At 41.2% G+C, this 20590-nt stretch overlaps 1 protein-coding gene across 2 annotated transcripts in view; it reads left to right on the forward strand.

Annotated features, from left to right (window-relative positions):
- The first annotated feature begins 1616 nt into the window (after positions 1 to 1616).
- Positions 1617 to 20590, forward strand: part of LOC137421287 (uncharacterized) — a 153159-nt gene continuing 134185 nt past the window's right edge. For both annotated transcript variants that reach the window (XM_068107182.2, XM_068107183.2), the window contains exon 1: positions 1617 to 1792. The gene's annotated coding sequence lies outside the window, so the exon portion shown is untranslated. The remainder of the gene's footprint in view (positions 1793 to 20590) is intronic.

Raw genomic sequence — 20590 nt, forward strand, 5'->3', positions numbered from 1 at the left:
CCACGTAATTCAAAACACCTCACCACCAAGTAATTTAAAACACCTCACCACCAAGTAATTCAAATCACCTCACCACCATGTAATTCAAAACACCTCACCACCATGTAATTCAAAACGCCTCACCACCACGTAATTTAAAAGACCTCACCCCACGTAATTTAAAACACCTCACACCCACGTAATTTAAAACACATCACCACCAAGTAATTTAAAACACCTCACCCCCACGTAATTTAAAACACATCACCACCACGTAATTTAAAATACCTCACCACCACGTAATTTTAAAAACCTCACCAAAGTAATTCAAAACACCTCATCAACTAATTCAAAACACCTCACCACCACATAGTTAAAAACACACCACCACAGAATTAAAAACACCTCACCACCACGTTATTAAAAACACTTCACAACCACGGAAACAAAAGTTTGAGGGAGTAGTTAAGTGACAACACAGACACTGCCCAGATATGTAGATATACAGATAAATGACTGTACCCGAGTTGCCGTTTTGTCATGGTTTACACCAATCATAATTCAAACAATTATTTTGCACAAATGTATTTGTAATATACGTGATATTACCTTTTATAAACAACTGGAGTTGAAAACTTAAGTTGAAACAAAAAATTCTTTCCCAAAAAAATTCCAAAAAGAAAAATAATATATTGGAAATTTTTTTCAAAAACAATACCCTTAGGACATACCGACGGGAGAGATATGTGCATACCAGAAGTTTGGTACGATTTCACAAAAGTTTGAGGGAGTAGTTCAGTGACAACACAGTCACAGACACTGCACAGATATATATATATATATATATATATATATATATATATATATATATATATATATATATATATATATATATGGTAGTTACAACATGTGTTGCTATTTCTCTTTTTGCTTGAAGTATTTCCAAAGCGAATAGTTATTTTATTAATAAATAAAGCACTATGTGGGCTGGTCGAAATAATAATAAAGTTTGAACAATGGTTCACAATTGTTCATGATAGAACTTTGTCCAGAAGCATAATTGGTGGACGAAGACCCCAATCGTCTCAGCACCCCCAAACATCCTAAAGCTCACGTGCTGCCCACGCACACCTTTTCTCAACCAGTTCACCTGTGATCACCTGTGAACAGTTCACGCACACCTTTTCTCAGTCCGACTTGAGTGCCCCACCCTATTTCTGCCGCCCAAACTCCCACTATTCCCCCACCCCACCTCCTCCCAAACCCGCGTGCACATTAACTCTACTATCAAATGACCGTGATTCCCATATGAAGATCTCTCAGGTCGCACTCTGTCAAGATCTCTCATTAAAAATGGCGATTTTTCACCGCTCTGAGACTCGCACATGAATCTTTCTTTTAGCTTTAAAAATAATAATAATAATAATTTCACCTCGATGTCCAGCTAGCTCTCCACCTCACTTCACTAGCTCCCGCCCCCTACACATCGCGGGGACGCAGCAAGGTTCGGTCTTGGTACACTTTATAAAAATACAAACTGCCCTAGAGGCCTAAATCCCACTGCGGCATTCTCCCAAGTCCAGGCACATTTCCGCCCGCAAGGCGTCTCCCGTCTCCAAAGTGGGTACGGCGCCAGTACTGAGGAGCCAGTGGCTCATGGCGCCCGCCCGGCGGCCTCGTTGAGGCGACCGAAGGGAGACTTTCGAGATCATTTGGAGTAAACCCACTATGATCCGTGATCTTCGGCCGAGGGAGAAGGTCGACGGTGTCGCTTGACCTTCCCGGTGAAAAGCAGGTCTCTCAGTAAGCAGAGGTGAGACCGTCCGGGCGATGTCCTTGCGACCGCCACGCCGCGCCCACACAAAGGCCTTTGTTGGTCTGATGGCGGCGCTGCCACCTCGATGGCTTTTACTCACTTTGATAGTCGCTCTTCGCTTACCTGAGTTTTAGATGCCATTACCATGCGTGTGTCTAATGTTCGACCTGAATAAATTACCCGTGTGTCTTCATCGTCCCTTCAGAACCACGCTCTTGTCTTGGCGCTGATCCATCCAGGCCTTGTGCATCGAGCATCGCACTCGGTCTCTAACAGTAACATCTCATCCACCATCACATGCAAAAGCTCGATCTATGTTCCAAGCACCACCGGCGCTCAAGACCCAATTCGAATTCCTTTGTAGGTCTTGTAATCCCTGTGAACCGTCACCACCCACCCCTTAGTGCTTTCACTGCGGTTACCCTTGCCCACCACGTCTGTGTTGCTCTAATCCCATTCCATCTTTGCATGTGATGCCCGAAGACCCCGTTACTCGCGCCCGGTACCCGGAGACCCCGGGCCGCTCGTTGGGGTCTGTGGCCCGAGATTACCGAAGTTCCCGTTCCTCTTTGAGTCGTACAGGAAGGCGACCTGGCTTTGCATAACGTTGTCCGACATTAGTCCACTCGCAAGGAAGGGGGTTTCCAGAAGGTGTGAGTGATACTGATAGGTCACACATTGCAATTCATTGGCCTCGTATGAAGGTCACACGGGTGTGAAGGCCACCACGACAGGTCAGGGTGCCATCTATGGTTGGGCGTTCAGAAAAGTTTGAGAAAAACGCTTCAACTACAAGTCTCAATGTTTTCAAGGTTGAGGACACTGTACTACAGAATTGGTCACGTGACCGAATTTTGAGTTGGAAAATCCATATTATTCTTTCATTCGACCATCAAAAGCCAAATTCTATTTTGATCACACCGAACGATTAGAACTAGAAGTAAAATTCTGAACTTTGCTGCAACACTTTCTGTTTTGGCAATAGAATGAATAAAGAATGAACTGCTGATGTGGGCTGAAGGTGGCCTGGCGATGAAGATCCAGACGATTCATTTTCCCACTCGCAAACATTCATTCATTCATTTATCTATTTAGTAATATATATTTATTTATTCATTGTGATGGAACCTTTTTGTTTTCAGGTATTGAAAGATTTCAACCACGTTTACGGGACATTATGTTGTTTGTTAATAAATCATAATATTGTTACGTTGCTGTTTGCAGCAAACAAATTAATCTGACATTCACAATAAATGATTGTGTGTGTGTATGTGTATGTGTATATATATATATATATACACACACACACATATACATATACATACTGTAGTCCTAGACATAGCTGGGGATGATTCATCATGCCAGAGCTGATGGTTGTTCCCACCATTTATCGATGAGCGACGTGTGTTGGGCTTTTAGTTTGTACGTATGTAATATATATATATATATATATATATATATATATATATATATATATATATATATATATATATATATATATATATATATTAATGATCAAGGAGATCTCGATGTTGTAATGCTTATGTTGACGCACCAAAAACGGAGTGTTCTCTCTGACAATAGTAGTGTTGCACAGTGATGTAGTTTCCTGATTACACAACTTGTATCTGATAACAGCTGAGATTTAGCACAACCTGGTTAAAAAAAAAAAACTTCAGGATTTCACTATTGATCAACCTGAGCAGTGGGTAAGCCTCTCGACGCTCGAATTTAAAGCTCTCGGTGTTATTGGCATCTCTCGCTATAAGGCCGAAACACGTGGTGTATTGTTCTTATTGCAGACAGGTAGATGGTGACTTTTTTATACTATTAAATTATAATATACTAGCAACGGTACCCGCCCTATGGGTGGGGCTTCAATTGGGAGGCCCAAATGAAAAGGCAAAATATCAGAAATTGAAGGGTTTTTATTTTATTTTAAACGATTTATATAAACATCCGTTAAATCATATCACACATATCACATCAAAATCTAAACAGTATTTGTAGAATTTCAATAAAAGCCACATCACTGTTCATATCGGTCAATATTATTCCATCGTGTTTGGAAAAACTGGAAAATTGGAAAAATTTGAAAATTGGAAAAACAATATAGCCTATTTTACTCCAGTGGGTCCCAGGATTACCCACCCAAAATTTCGTTGCGATCCGTTTAGCCGTTTTTGCAGTACCTGGGAACAGACAGACAGACAAACCTCAAACTTCAATTGGGAAGCCAAAATGAAAAGGCAAAATATCAGAAATTGAAGGCAGAATTTTTTTATTTTAAACGATTCATATAAACATCTGTCAAATCATATCACACGTAAATCACCAAAATCAAAACAGTATCTTTAGAATTTCAATAAAAGCCACATCACTGATGTGTTTATTTATTTACCATTCAAATTTATTTATTCGTATTTATTTGAATTGCATGAATATGTGAATTGTGATTGTTTCATTGTGATGTTTGTGCGGCGACGGGCGGTGTGTACAAAGGGCAGGGACTTAATCAACGCGAGCTGATGACTCGCGCTTACTGGGAATTCCTCGTTCGTGGGACACTGTCTCAAGCCCCAGTCCCCATCACGGAGGATGGGGCTCAGCGGTTTACCCTAGACTGACGGCGAAGGGCAAGGTACACGCTGGCCCGTCCAGTGTAGCGCGCGTGCGGCCCCGGACATCGAAGGGCATTAAACGTTCATTAAACATTAAACGTTCATTAAACATTAAACGTTCAGTAAACATTAAACGTTCATTAAACATTAAACGTTCATTAAACACATACATCGTCACAACATCGTCACAATGAGAACATCGTCACAATGAACGTTATGCGAACACGAATGTTATGCGGGAGTCCAAACTTGAGAATGCTGGAGACCAAAGCTGAAATTGGGAAAACTAAATAGCCTATTTTACTCCCAGGGGTCCCAGGATTATCCACGCAAAATATCTTTGCGATCGGTTCAGCAGTTTTTACGGTACCTTCAAACAGACAGACGGACATTTTGTGAATTATAGTAAGATGTATATATGTGACGCGCTCTGGCAAAACCAGACACTTGTCGGCATTTCTCTTAGCGAGAAAAAGCCGAAGAGAGTCAAAATATGACCACATGGACCAAATTGAGATTTTTATATGGATGGAAAGAGTAACTTCTCCAGATTATTATGCATCAAAACATTTTTCCAAGAAACAACAGAAAAGTTGTGAAATTCGCCGAAGAATCTAAAATGTCATTCTCAAAATGTGCTCAGAAAGTCACGTAGATCGCGAAATATCGATGTTTTACTACGAGCCATACATAAGCCATACATCGTAATTCGAAGGAGGTCCCTGACATACATGTTTGGTATGAATGAAAAGCTCGACGTGTAAACATTATTGTATATTGTATTGTGAACTTTGAACCTAATTATCCCCATTGTTTAAACGAAAATATAATTGTCATTAAAATACCATAACTTAGTTAATTTTCATCCAATTAACATAATGTATATATCAAATTAAAGAGAAAAGCATGGGTTCTTGGAATTCATTGTTAAGGTGAAGGTGAAGGTGAAGTTAGTCGTGAAGGTGAAGGTGAAGGTAAGGTTAACAATGGAAGGTGAAGTTAGTCGACTGCCACCAGAGCGGCTGCGTACGAACTGCTTCATCCACTGCACTGAGGATGATCAGATGATATCAAAATGATATGAAAATCTCAATTTTGATTTTTGCCCCCAGGTTTCTGCTTTTGCCAGAGCCAGTCACACAGACACACACACACACACACACACACACACACACACACACACACACACACACACACACACACACACACACACACACACACACACACCAAACTTTATTCCGGTCTAGCTCCCTGCGTTCTCTCAGCTCTCAGACCCTTCCCAGCTCTCCATGGGTGCATGCGCTTTAACCCAGTTAACCTCTATGTTAGTCCATGGGCCAAGTGTGGAAATTTGACTTGTCGGTACCACCTGGGGTGGAAAAACCTCAGTGGGTTTTTTGGAGAGGTCTATTGTTAGGGAACATATTTTGGTGTGACGACCATTGCACAATGGCAGCTTTATATGAGTTTTGGGGCAAAAACGTTTTTTTGAATTCCAATTTAAAAATTTGGATTTCATTGTTAAAATATATTTGAAGGTGGTATATGGTTTTAATTAACTATCTGCAATTTTTTCTGAATGAATTCCATGCATTTTGACCTATGGTTGCCATGGAAACGGCCATTTTGGGTCAAAACCTGAATTTATAAACCATTTTTAAAACAATTTGAAATAACTCAAAAGAATCAAATTATTGAATGACTAGGTATGGTAGTTCATAGGACACCAAATACTATAAATACATTACAATGAATATACAAGAGAGCAAAGGCACTACTGATTGATATATAGACTGATAAACTCTTGTGATTGATGAATGTTTACTCTTGTAATTTTTCAAGATAAGGCTTGTTAACAATGGAAGGTGAAGGTCGTCGACTGCCACCAGTGCGGCTGCGTATGAACTGCTTATTCCACAGTACTGAGGACGATTCTAAATTGGTATCACCACACAACCTAGATGCGTGGCAAAGTTTGTTGAGGGCAGTAGAAATCAGAAATCATGACTCGATTTTGAACATTCCAAAGGATCTGCCAGAGGGGGACACCCCATCAGTGGAATACCATCCGTAAATGCCACAGCAAATTTACCCATAAAAAACTTCTCGATGAAATAACTGCCAAAGGGACCAACATTGAGGACTTTGATGATCATGAACTTTCTCGACAGGGTTCATCCAGGCAAGAGGCAAGTTCATCTGGAGGTTACGAGGCGAAGTGTATCTTTTTCCAGAAGGTTAACAAATACCTTAAGGGGACAGAACCCGAAGGGGCGTCTGGTTCAACGCGCTCAGCTCCCCGCTGATGCAGCAGTCAGACAAGCTGCTGTGAGAAAGATGGACCTATGGATGTTTGCTATTGTAAGCGGGGACCTTGTGGCAGCTTAAAGCCAATACCATAGGTCATGCTACCGTGTGTACACAAAAGAGGAGTCTGCGTCAGGCAGTTGCGATGGCATGGAAGGTAGTAGTGAGGACGATGACGCTATCAATCGGGCAGCAGAAAACAACTCGTACAGAGCTGTATTTACGTTCATAAGTAATGAACTCTGTTTGATGCCTGAAGTGATGCGCGCGATCGACCTCGCATCACACATTGTTCCTTCAATTAAAATGTACGGTGTTCACGAGGTTAAAGACTCAAGGAAAAAGCACATTCGTAGCAAGTTGGAGTGTGAGTTTGGGAAATCGCGTCGTATTGTTCAGAATAGCAGCGGCCAAGGGATGAACCGGTCTTTGACAATTGGAGCTGAAGAAGAATTTAAAGGCAATCTGTTCATCTGAAACGAATCCAATGTCATTGGTGACAAAATCTGCTCTTCATATGTGTACTGACATCACATTCATCTTGGATTCAGAGGGTGATGACACACAGCCCGATTAACGTTTTGAGGAGGATGAGGAAAGCGATGATGACGGTGCTGCCGATACAGTGGTTTAGTTCAGATCAAGCTGAACAGTACCACAGACAATTTACTAGGAATACATTTGACGTAGTGTCAAAAATTTCAACCAAACACACTCACCTGTTTTGCAGAATTTTTGAAATATAATAAAAAAAAACTAGTTTTACCCCAAAATGGACTTGTGCCCTGCAGAACTTCTTTCTAAATAATTTATGTATTTTTTTAAAGTATTGGTGTCCAATTAAATACCACAGAAAATGTTTGTTTGATATTTTGAGCGTATGTCTTGACTGACAACCCACTATGAACGTGTCTTCTACGTATAATGTAAATTCTACAAATTGCGTATCAAAAAACGAGGTATTTATTTACCCCAGATCCTGTAGAAACATTGGTTTAAACACATTTAATTTATTCACAAGAATGTATTGTACCATTATTAATCGTATGCCGTCGCCATTTTTGTACTGCCATTGATATTTTGTATTTTTAGAAAATGTCTTTCCATAAACATCAAATCCACGTGTTCGAATGACTGTGATGTATTTCTAGTATTTGGTGTCCTGTGAACTAGCATACCTAGTCATTCAATAATCAATTAAAAATGCAGGTTTTGACCCAAAATGGCCGTTTCCATGGCAACCGTAGGTCAAAATGCATGGAATTCACCCAGAAAAATTGCAGATAGTTAAAGAAAACCATTTTCCACCATCAAATACATTTTATCGATGAAATCCAATTTTTTTAAATTGGAATTCAAAGACGTTGTTTTTGGCCCAAAACTCTTCTAAATCGGCATTGTGCAATGGTCATCACATCAAAATATGTTCCCTAGCCATAGACCTTTAAAAAAAAAAAAACACTGAGGTTTTGCCACCACCCTAGGTGGTACTGACATCTGCTCTGTCCCATGGACTATATATATATAATCCAGCTCTAATCCAAGCTGACTGCACACCTCAACCCTTTAGTTTATCCTTCTTTTCTTCGAGAGCATCTGCCTTCCTGAGGCTGTGCTATCCCACTTTCCCCTTCACGACTTCAAGCAAGCCGGGCACTACCTATCCATACCCACAACCTTTGTTATCCCAATTAACCCTTCTCAGCCTAATTGTCTTGCTTGCATTTTCATCCTTCGTTCCTCTCTTTTCCCCCTCTCTCTCTCTTTCTCTCTCTCGAAGTTCATTCACTTGCATCCAACTGTTGCTCCAACAGAAGAAGTTGTAATGAAAGAGGATAGCGTAAAGCTTTCAGTCACAAATGCGAGTTCCTGGAGATGAAAGTGAAAATGCATCCACTGACACGTTGGTCAGAGGCTGCGCCAGGCTTTGAGGTAATGTTATGTTAATGCTGAATCATCAGACAAAAGAAGGGAACATTTTGATGTGAAATGAATGGAGTGTTTTAAAGGTTTATGATTTTAAGACTGATTATATCATAATGAATTGGGTCTGCATGTACATTTTCTGTGCGACTGGCGGTAAATCTGCCAAATAAGTTAACAGGGATTCCGTTACTTTCCAGCTAATCTATTGCACACAGATGTCTTTAGTAAAGGCAATCATGTATAAGCAGTGAATGAATTATGTTAAGATTCCTCTTTAAAAAAACAAAACAATTGCAGCCTGCCGTACCAGTCAGTGACTTGAGTGAACAGGTCAGCATTCAATTATTTTGGGAAACCCTGTTAATGCTCGTTATAAGTCGTATTTCCCACTCTTATACCTGGCAAATTATTTTGAAATTACTTTTATGTATTTTTTTATTAAATAAAAACACGTTTTCACGGAGAGAATTCAAATGCAAACAAATCTGTCAACGAGTTATTCCTTCTCCGAAGATGTAATTTGCACCGAAGAGCAATTTGAATTTTGGAAAATGGGAAATCCCAGTATGTGAGTGTCAGTGTGAATAATGGGCCTGCACGGAAAGGCCTGGACTCTAGAGGTACGCGCACTCATCTCTGTCGCGCCTGGATTTGAATCCCGACAGCTATAAACTGTCGTCCCGGTGTTTCACAGCCAGGATGATTAATGAATGTGTGTACCATCCCTCTGATGGACGTTAAACGAGCATCGACATTAGTTGGTAGACGGTAAAGATCTCATGGTGTCCTTAGCAAAGAGTAGGCAAGATATCGTGGGCACCATGAACACATTCCAAATTCCTGCTCTGACCGGCAGGGGGAACTGCATCAGTGGTACTGCCATGCCCACAGCCAATGATGCAACTTGTGCTGCACATAATAGAGAGAGAGATAAAGGAATAATAATAGTAAAAATACCATTTTTGAGAATAAGCGACTACTTTGGCATCCTTTTACCGTGTCTAGCATTCGGCAATTTTTCAGTTACATTTTCTTCAAAATTTACCAGGCAAGTATCTTCAGTCGTGCCACATCCAATGCTGTGCACGTGAAGTAAAAACGGGGCTAAGCAATTGGTTCATCTCCGTCTTTCCTTCTGTCTGTCCGTCTGGTCGGTTTATGATCGAGGAACATCTTATTTTAATCAAATGCTATATTTTGAACATGAATTGGAAGTCAATTTTCCCTTTTACTGTACTTTGGCTTTGAATTTGCTCCAATCGCCCATACGCAGAAAGGAGCGAGATAATATTTTTATGCTGTCTGGATGCCTGGCAGTCAAACAAAATAGCAGATCATTCCAAGCAGGAAACCTAATGTGTTTAAGGATGTTAGAATGGACATGTAAGGTCCGCGCATATAACTAATGTAATGTGTTGGATAAGGTGATGTAATAGACATTGCCTAAAATGGTGGTAAAACCCAGGATTCATTTATTTATACGCCCTTAAACCTCTTTAAATGTTTATTTAAATTGAAATATATACTTGAACACTGTAGAACACAAATCACCTTCATAATACTTCCAAGAACCGTGCTATATAATATATATCGATTTGGCAAAGAGTGGATTGGTTGAGGGAGCAAGGTTGAGGAAAAGAGGTAGACTGTGGTTGAGATGGGAGGATTGTGTGAAGAGGGATATCTGTAAGGTGGAGGTGGGTGGGGGGGTTGGAGAGTGAAGAGAGGTTGGCTGAGGACAGAGGGGAGTGGAGAAATATCGTGGTGAAGGCTGGGCAGGAGCATGGTACCATTGGACTTCACCCCTTATAAAGGGAAGAAGAAGAAGATGTAGCATGAGATGGTGTGCCATGTGAGATGGTATGGTATCGGGGTGAAGAGGTCGTCTATATGGCTATGTATGAGTGTACGATGCCAATTGATGCTGCATTCTATGCCATGGTGATCAATAGAGCCGCTATCTCGTAAACTATTACTTAACGTCGTCTTATTACAATGTACTACGGCGATGTATAAGCCTGTTTCAGTAGCGTTAAACTTCCGAATTAAAAAAAAAACAAAAAACAATCTTTAAAATTATTCTTTTATAACAATTGAAGTATGTACAGTACAGTACTTGAACACTACATGGGGTATTGTGTTCCATGAACCCTCTCATTACCTCTGCCATCTGTGATGGATGGAGGTTATATTTTCACCCCGATCTGATTGTTTGTTTGTTGGCAGGATATCTCAAAGTTTTGGACGGATTCAGATGAAATTTGGTGGGCAGGATTGGGTGTGTGACAGGGAGGAATTTATTCGATTTTGGTGAAGATCTGGATCCAGATACAATAAGTTTTCAAGTGATTCTTCACCATTGAGAGATGGGAGCAAAAACGATAACTTATACATTATTGCATATTTCAAAAAGTTGTGGACGAGTTGTGACAAAACTAGGTAGATGGGTTAGTTAGGTGACAAGAACAAGCCGATTCGATCTTGGTTAAAGTCCGGATCTAGACCTGGCCTATCAGTGGGATACAAAACGTAGTTGAGTCAAAAATTTGTTTTTGTTTTTTTTGTTTTTTTGTATACAGGCTCGAGGCTCGTGAAAGAGCTAACATTTATCACACAAAAAATCAAACAGACACACAAAGTATATAATAAGGGGAGCGGTAGACAAGATGGGGAGAGAGGGGGAAGCACACAAACACAACATTTGAGAGCAGGGACATCGGGAGATCTGTGGGAGGGAGAGGGCTTGGGGGGGAGCGTGGGGAGGGGAAGGGTTGGGAGAAGTATAAAACGCAAGGACACTGCAAGGACTTCCAGGAAGGAAGTTGGTATTTCAAAAAAGTGAATCTGGGGTGAAATTAGTGGGGGTAGAAAAGATCAAGGTTTTGTATGGGGGAAGATAAGAGATGGTGGTGAACAGCTGTTTTAAAGACCTGGAGGGAGGAGTGGGATTGAAGAGAGTGAAGGAGTTTGTTCCAGAGGTGGGAGAAAAGAGGAATGAAGGAGTGAAGGTGAGCAGAGAGTCTTGATTTTGGCAGTTTAACCATAAGAGGGTTGCAGGCGGCAGATCTTGTGCGACCTGTAGGAATATTTGGGGGACAGAGCCCAGAGAGAGTTGGGGGAGCAAGGTTGGAGAGGAGTCGGTAGAAGACAGAAAGACTACCAACCTGCCTGCGGTAAGTGAAAGGCCCTTGGAGTTAGCTTCATCGTGGGAGATTCCAATGATTCTGAAGTCTTCCCTCCTCTGATAAATTTTCTCGTACCTTCGTGATCGCACTCCCATTGTGCTTTTTGGCTAATATGAATAGAGACAAGGGAGTGTTATACTTGTTTGAGAGAACGTTTTCCAAAAATTGTATCGGCAGATTATTGTCCCCCGTCGCACCGCGGAGCGAAAGGGGGACTACGGTTTTCCCCTCCGTCCGTGTGTCCATCCGTCCGTCCGTGCGTGCATGCGTAAGCGAAGGACCGCATTCGAATTTGGTGTGTGGGTGCAACCCACGTTAAAATCCAAGTTGGCCGCCGCCATGTATGTCTGATGCCATGTATGTCTGAACCTTGTGAGCTGAATATCTTGAAAAATAAGCGAAGTACCAACTTCTAATCTGGTGTGTGGGTGTATCTAGGCACAAGGAAGAACGCTGTTTAAAATTGGGTCGCCACGTCAAAATCCAAGATGGCCGCCCCCATGTATGTCTGAACCTTGTGAGCTGAATATCTTGAAAAATAAGCGAAGTACCAACTTCTAATCTGGTGTGTGGGTGTATCTAGGCACAAGGAAGAACGCTATTGAAAATTGGGTCGCCACGTCAAAATCCAAGATGGCCGCCTTGCGTCTTCCACTTTGTCAACTCGCATCACTTCACCGACGGGGGACCTAGGCGTAACGCTTGTTTGAATGAAATCCCAAAATATTTTTAAAGCGCATTAATATGAAAACTTGTTTGATTGTCTTTTTGTGTGTTGGACCTTTAGATCATCATGGGGAAGAAAAAGTTGCAAATTAATTATCAAACAATGAAATGACCATTCAGTCATCGTGAATTCGCTTTATTTTCTTTCAGACTTATATGGCATCAAAACTTTAAAATGTCATAGAAACATTGGAGATATCACATTGTAGTCAATAATTATTTACCATTAAATGAAGACTGTATTGAGTATGGGATTGTATTCAATGTTCCCCATTGCACATTTATGTTATCTAAGTAAAGCTCATTGGAGGTATTATCAGTGAGTTGAGAAAGCAGATATACTTCCGTCGTGTTTCACAATATGTTTTTTCACTTTTGTACCGTTCATTATTCATCAGCTTTGGATGTTTTGCATAATCATAGGATATTCAGCCAGCAAATATAACTCGATATCAGCGATCACAAAGCTATCGCTATGGGTCAGGAGAGGATTATGATCGCCAAGAGTAAGTCGAGCCCACGATCCATTGATAGCCATATATTTTTCGGATCACCACATCACCTTGACCGTCAACATTTAGGGATAGAGTGGAAATAAATAAAATGTGTCCCCATATATAACGCATCTATAAAACTGAACATCATGAATCGGACAATTGGAAGAAAAATATTCAAATTGTGATCAAAAAGGTGTTTTTTGTTAATTTCGGCACAATTCCCAAAAAATAGATTAAGGACACCAAACAAATATCAGGTGCACAACGTCAGTGCAGGTATACACTATTATGATGCAAGAACATCTTGGAAAGTCGATTGGCCTTTGAAACTCCCCATTGGCAAAATTGAGCTACGACAAAAAATGTTTTTTTCATGTTCAGACTGATATTTGACCTTGACCTTTAACCTGGTGGGGTATGATGAAAATTACTCGTAAATACGCCTAGCTCTCGGATTAGAGAGGCAAATTTCGTTCTGATCTGACAAACCGCAGTTAAATTTTGGTGAAAAACTTTAAAATGTCTACAATTTGGTCATGACCTTAAATTCGGTCAAGGTTTAAAAATACAAGGTCAACCCAGCATACTTTCAGTTCACATTATTGTTGCAAAATTCCATTTAGAAAGTCCCAGCCCGCTCCGAGATACAGCTCGGAAATTGATAGTTTGGAAATTTGAAGTGTTGAGAGTACAGGAAGAATTTTTTACGACGTAGCCCATCGGGCAAAGCCGTCTAGAACAGTGTTTGTCCGTCTGTATGTATGTATGTATGTATGTATGTATGTATGTATGTATGTATGTATGTATGTCCCCTCAAACGTACACCAATCAGAGCTGAGGATCTGGTCACATGACAGAGTGATGTTATTACGTCTGATGTCATTGCGGCGGTGCGGCGACTGACTCCCGCACACCACCATTTTGATTCCAATTTCGTTCCGGCAAAACGTATCGTCAAACCTGTCATATATCACAATCAGCATGCTCTACCTTTACGTTTTTCATTCACTGTGAAACACAAACAAACCGATTGTTAAAATGACCATCAAATATCGAAAGCATCGGCGTTACGGCTCTTCCAACAATACGGTACGTATAGGCCTTAGGCCGCAGCCGCATGCCTCATCTTCGGACCGCTTCGGACAAATTAAGCCCAGTTTTCTTAATACAGTAGTGTATCGTTTCAGTAGTATCGTTTTTGTAATAATAATATCGTAAATATAACCATAACACTTTAATCCCAATGCCGTGAATCTAAAGTTAATGGTTTGAAGCGGTGTATGGTTCATGATCAATGATGAGTGGTGTTCGGCACTAATATTAATATCCGCTGTAGTAAGGAATTCGCCTCGGTGTTTTAATGGTAATATATCGTTTTCGAAGTAATGATAATGTAACGTTAATATTATAGTAAATCTTATCGTAACACTAAGCCCTTTGTAGTGACTGCAAACGTACTGGAAGTTAAAATATTTCATCTTCTACATATTAAAGTAGCGGCAGTTTTGTGTCCATTACGTCATTACGTTTATGATGTCGTTACGACAGCTAACTCCACCGACCGACATTTTAATTTACTAGTACACCCACTCTCTACTCATTACAGGAGTGGCAGGAAGGGTCATTCATCTTTGGGGTATATAGATTACAGTCGATCTATGGTCGGGTCTCAAGAACATTGGGTGTATTCTTTTACCAAGTTTCTTGTGGAGAGATCGCCATTTGGTTTAAGCATTCAAGCAAGCACTCCATTCAAAACCCTTAAGGAACGGCTGGCTTGGCAAGCGCTAGCTAGCTGCTTGGAAAATGAGGACACCTCCAACCCATGTGGGGTGTATAGATTACAGTAGATCTTCGCTCAGTTGTGTAAGTAAAACTTACCTCGTGGATGTTGGGATGCCTCCAAATTTCTTTGTTTAATGTTATAAACAGCATTAGCGACTGTTTAAAAAGCTAATTATATGTGTTTGTGGTTTATAATATTTTACAAGCCCAGCTACGCCGCTGTTAGTTACACTTTTGGTCTTTTTTTTTATGCCTCCACCAACGAAGTCTCTGGAGGCATTATGTTTTCGGGTTGTACGTCCGGCTCTCCATCCGTGATAGGTTTTCGTTGCCGCGATAACTTGTGAACCAGTTATGGGATTTTGACCAAAGTTGGTACAAGTATGTATTACAATGCAAAGATGAACTAATTTGATTTCAGCATCAAGAGGTCAAAGGTCCGTTTAGATTTTTAACTCAACTGGACTACCGTCCATTTGAGTTCATCACATACTGAACCCTTCGTCGTCGTCGTTGTCGTTGTTGTCGTCGTCTGTCGTCCGTTAACTTTTCGACGTTAACACTCCAGCGTCCACAAATATCAACCGATTCTGATCAAACTTGACATGCAGCATCCTTACCCCAAGGACCAGGTTGGTATTACATTTCAGCCCGATCCGTTGAAAAATGGCGGACTTAGGCGACCAATTTGTTTTTGGTCATGAAAATGACGTTAACACTCAAGCGTCCACAAATATTAACAGATTTTGATCAAACTTAGAATGTTTAACCCTTACCACACAAGGTCGGTTGCTATTGCATTCCAACCCGATCCGTCACAAAATGGCCGCCATAGGCCGCCATATTGTTTTCAGCTCCGAAACGACGTTAAGACTTTAACGTCCATAAATACTTATGGATTTTGATCAAACTTGGTGTGTGAGACTCTTACCACACAAGGTACATTGCTATCTTAAGTCAAATCTAGTACAGACAACTGACCTACTTTAAAGTTGTCCAGTCAGTTCAGTTGAGTTCTGCTTCCCTGGAAGCTCTAGTTTTTACTGCGATAACTTAAGAACAGCTGAAGGGAACCGAGTCAAACTTGGTACAAGTATGTATAATTATGCAACTATAAATGGATTACATTATGGGGTCAAGAGGTCAAAGGTCAGAGGTCTGCACTAACTTGTGAACCAGTGATGGGATTTTGTTCAAACCTATTACAAGTATATATTATGATGAAAAGATGAACTGATTAGATTTGTGCATCAAAGGTAAGAAGTCATGTCAGGTAAAAACGTGATACTTGAGAACAACTGAAGGGATTTAAATCAAACTTGGTAAAAGTCTAGTTTTTTTTCTAAATGGTGGTCTAGTCCTCCTGGGGTATAACAAACTCTGTTACCAGAAAAAAATGTGGCCTGCCAATTGTGGACACAAACCCAGCAACAGTAACAAGCCCTCCCCTATGCTATAGAATAGTGCATTAGGTAGTATAGGGGGAGGCTTTATAATACATACCCCACATCCACACTGAAGATTTGAACGAAACTTGAGAATATACGAGTGTTTTCTTGTAGGTGTATGGCTTGGATGATGATTTTTCTCAAACTTTTAAGGATTTATAAATAAGCACTTATTTTCCTGAACAAGCAATATTCATAAAAAGTAATTTTCACTGCTCTGTACCTCGTATCCTTCTATAATAAATAAGGCATGTGTATATGTATGTATGTACAGCGCCCTCCATAAGTATAGGAACAGTGAAGTCAGATTTGTTATTATTGCTATATACTCAATAAATTTATACTTTAGATCAAAATCTGAATATGAGGCAAGTGTACAGAAGGTCATCTTTTATTTTTGGTATTTCTATGCATATATGTTTTACCATGTGCAAACAATAGCACTTTTTATGTTCAGCACCCCATTTTAGGTAAGCATAAGTATTGGAACAGATGACTGACAGGTGTTTCTTGTTGCATTGATTTTTCACACGTAAAAGAGCTGTGAATGTCTGTCTAGTCTTGGTTTTAGCCTTTGCTTTTGCCTTGGGAGTCTGCCTCTGGAGTCAGTAGGTATAAACCAACACGGAGACCAGAAAACTGTCTGTGAAAGAAAAACAAGCAATTTAGAAGCTGAAAGAACAGAATAATTCAAAATTAGAACCGGAGCACAAAAATTGGGCATAGCAAATATGTACAACAATTTGGAATATCTTGAAAAGGAAAGTAACCACTAGTATACTTAACAATAGGCGATGGCAACGTCGGCCAAGGAAAACAACTGCATTTGATGAGAGAAAAATCATCAGAGCTGTGAAGAAAACCATAAAACAACTGTCAGTGACATCACCAACAACCTCCAGAGAGCAGGAGTGAAAGTATCACAATCTACCGTTCGGAGAAAACTCTGACTAGAATTACAAAGGCTACACCTCAACATGCATACCTCTCATCAGCACCAAAATATAAATGCCAGATTAGAATTTTCAAAAAAGTACAGAGGTGAGCCAGTGGATTCTGGAACAAAGTTTTATGGACAGGTGAGGGCAAGATATACCTTTACCAAAGCGATGGAAAGGTGAAAGTATGGAGGAAGGAAGGAACTACATATGATCCAAAGCATACTACCTCATCTGTGAAGCATTGTAGAGGTAGTGCCATGGCTTGGACTTGTATGGCTGCCTTTGGAATTGGCTAACTCATCTTTATTGATGATGTGACTAAAGATGGCAGCGGCAGAATGAATTTAAACTGCACAGAAACATTTTGTCTTCCTATGTACAAGAAAATGCCTCAAAACCCCATTGGGTGGCACTTCACCATGCAGCAAGACAATGACCCAAAACACACTGCCAATGCAACCAAGGAGTTCATGAGGGAAAAAAGTGGAATGTTTGAAATCTCATGATTTTAATCCAATGGAGCATGCATTCCATTTGCTGAAGAGGAGACTAAAGTCAGAAACCCCCCAAAACAAACAACAACTAAAATGACTGCAGTAAAGGCTTGGCAAATCATCTTATAAATTTGGTGATGTCACTGGGTCACAGACTCGATGCAGTTATTGAATGCAAGGAATATGCAACCAAATACTAACTATTATACTACGTTAACTTACCTTAAGTTAATCTGTTCCAATAGTTATACTTAACGACAATATGGTGACTGAACATAAAAAGTGCAATTTTTATTTATTTATTTTTTGCATATAAGATCGAGGCTCATGTAAGAGCCAACATTAATCACAAAAAGACAAACTGACACATAAAACATCAGATAAAGGGAGCAGGAGACAAGATTGGGAGAGAGAGGGAAGCACACAAGTACAACATTTGAGAGCAGGGACATTGGGAGATCTGTGGGAGGGAGAGTGCTTGGGGGGAGGAGGCACGGGAAGGGGGAGGGGGGGGGGGTGGGAGAGGTATAAAACACATGCACACTGCTAGGACTTCCAGGAAAGAAGTCTGAATTTCAAAAAAGTGGATCTGGGGTGCATTGTAGAGTTCTACAATTGTTCTACAATGGTAAAACATATATGCGGAAAATACCAAGAAATAAAAGCTGACCTTCTGTACTCTTGCCTTGTATTCAGATTTTCATATCGTCCAAATTTCTTGAGTTTATCTTACTATAATTCACCAAATGTCCGTCCGTCTGTCTGTCTGTCTGTCCGTTTGAAGGTACCGTAAAAACTGCTGAACCGATCGCAACGATATTTTGGGTGGGTAATCCTGGGATCTCCAGGAGTAAAATAGGCTATTTAGTTTTCCCAATTTCAGCTTTGGTCTCCAGCATTCTCAGGTTTGGACTCCCACATAACATTCGTGTTCGCATAACGTTCATTGTGACGATGTTGTTTTCCTGGGTGCCGCACAAACGGCTGCACCGATCGCTGCACGGCTGCACCGATCAGACTCGGTGACCTCGGACAAAGACCTTTTATAAGGACACGGGTTGAATCCCTGCTTGAGAGCATTCCAACCCCCTCCCCGCCATCACGGCCATCTCTCCAAGCCTCTCACTCACTCACCGCAGGCAGGTTGGTGGTCTTTCCGTCTTCTACCAACTCCTCTCTGGCCTTGCCCCCCCAGCTGTCTCTGGGCTCTGTCCCGCAAATATTCCTACAGGTCGCACAACATCTGCCTGCAACCCTCTTATGGTTAAACTGCCAAAATCAAAACTCTCTGCTCACCTTCACTCCTTCATTCCTCTTTTCTCCCGCCTCTGGAACAAACTCCCTCACTCGCTTCAATCCCACTCCACCCTCCAGGTCTTTAAAACAGCTGTTCACCACCATCTCTTATCTTCCCCTATCCAAAACCTTGATCTTTTCTACCCCCGCTAATTTCACTCCAATTCCACTTTTTTGAAATACCAACTTCTGTCCTGGAAGTCCTTGGTGTCCTTGTGTTTTATACTTCTCCCACTCCCCCCCCCCCTTCCCACGCCTCCTCCCCCCAAGCCCTCTCCCTCCCACACATCTCCCTGCTCTCAAATGTTGTGTTTGCGTGCTTCCCCTTCTCTCCCCATCTTGTCTTCCGCTCCCTCTTTTTATATGTTTTGTTTGTCTGGTTCATTTGTTTGTGAAGTAAATGTTAGCTCTTTCATGAGCCTCGATTCAGTATACAAAAACTTACAATCCCATGAGATATGCGGAAAGGACGACCCAAAACCAATTATCTTCTTTTTGATTCGTATATAAACATCACTAAAAGTAAATAATGACCTTGGCCAAAGTTCAAACGACATGAGTTTAATCTCTCCATGAGAGAATTCCACATAGCTATTTGGGTGGTGTATACGCAAACAGATCACTGTCTCCATCGATCTTGCCAAGGCTGTAACACCGATCGGCTCAAAATCCTTTTAACTGTTGATTTGGAAGTTTTTACAATGAAGGAAACACGTATCGGGAGTACATACGACATCGGGAGGACTAACTGCACGCGTCTTCAGTGAATGAATGAATGAATGATCGTTTTAAGGCCATTTTCCTCGCTACAGCGGGGGTTAGCCTTGCGGGCCCCATCACAATCATGGTTCCCTGCTTGAGGCAATGTTTTTATGGCCGGATGCCCTTCCTGACGCCAACCCTTAGTCACCTCCTCTTACGATGCGCAGGGATATGGTGTACCTATTCTAAACCGGGGTACACACCGTGATCATTTTTCCCAGCAAGCTGGTACTCAATTTGCCGACCTCGGAAGGATGACAGGCTGAGTCAACCCCCCTGGCGTTAATTCAGCGATCAACCGGATCCTCTAATGGCGGATCTGAAGAGCGGAATGCTTGGAGAAGTGGTGGGCTACTTCGGCATGAAGGAGGATCAGAAACGTGGACACCCACACTGCCACATCCTCCTGATACTTGCTCCCGCATGACGTTATTTTCCCGGGTGCCGCACAAACGGCTGCACCGATCGAGATTTAACGGATGTTTATATAAATCGTTTAAAAGAAAAAAAGCCTTCAATTTCTGATATTTAGCCTTTTCCTTTGGGCCTCCCAATTGAAGCCCCGCCCGTAGGGTGGGTACCGTTGCTAGCAGCAATAATAACAAATTTGACTTTATTGGTCCAATACTTATGGAGTACACTGGATATATGCATGTATTTATGTACGTACAAACGCAACGTCTGACAATCATAGAAAAAAACACGGCTGTTCAGATCTCCACCAAAGTTTGCATGCATGCTGGATGTACCCAGGGTAACTATCCCCTCCATCCCCCTGCGAGAGAGACGGGGGGGGGGGGGGGGGGG

Source organism: Myxine glutinosa, chromosome 2, assembly GCF_964187855.1.
Source record: "Myxine glutinosa chromosome 2, kmMyxGlut1.1, whole genome shotgun sequence".
Taxonomy (NCBI): Eukaryota; Metazoa; Chordata; class Myxini; order Myxiniformes; family Myxinidae; genus Myxine; species Myxine glutinosa.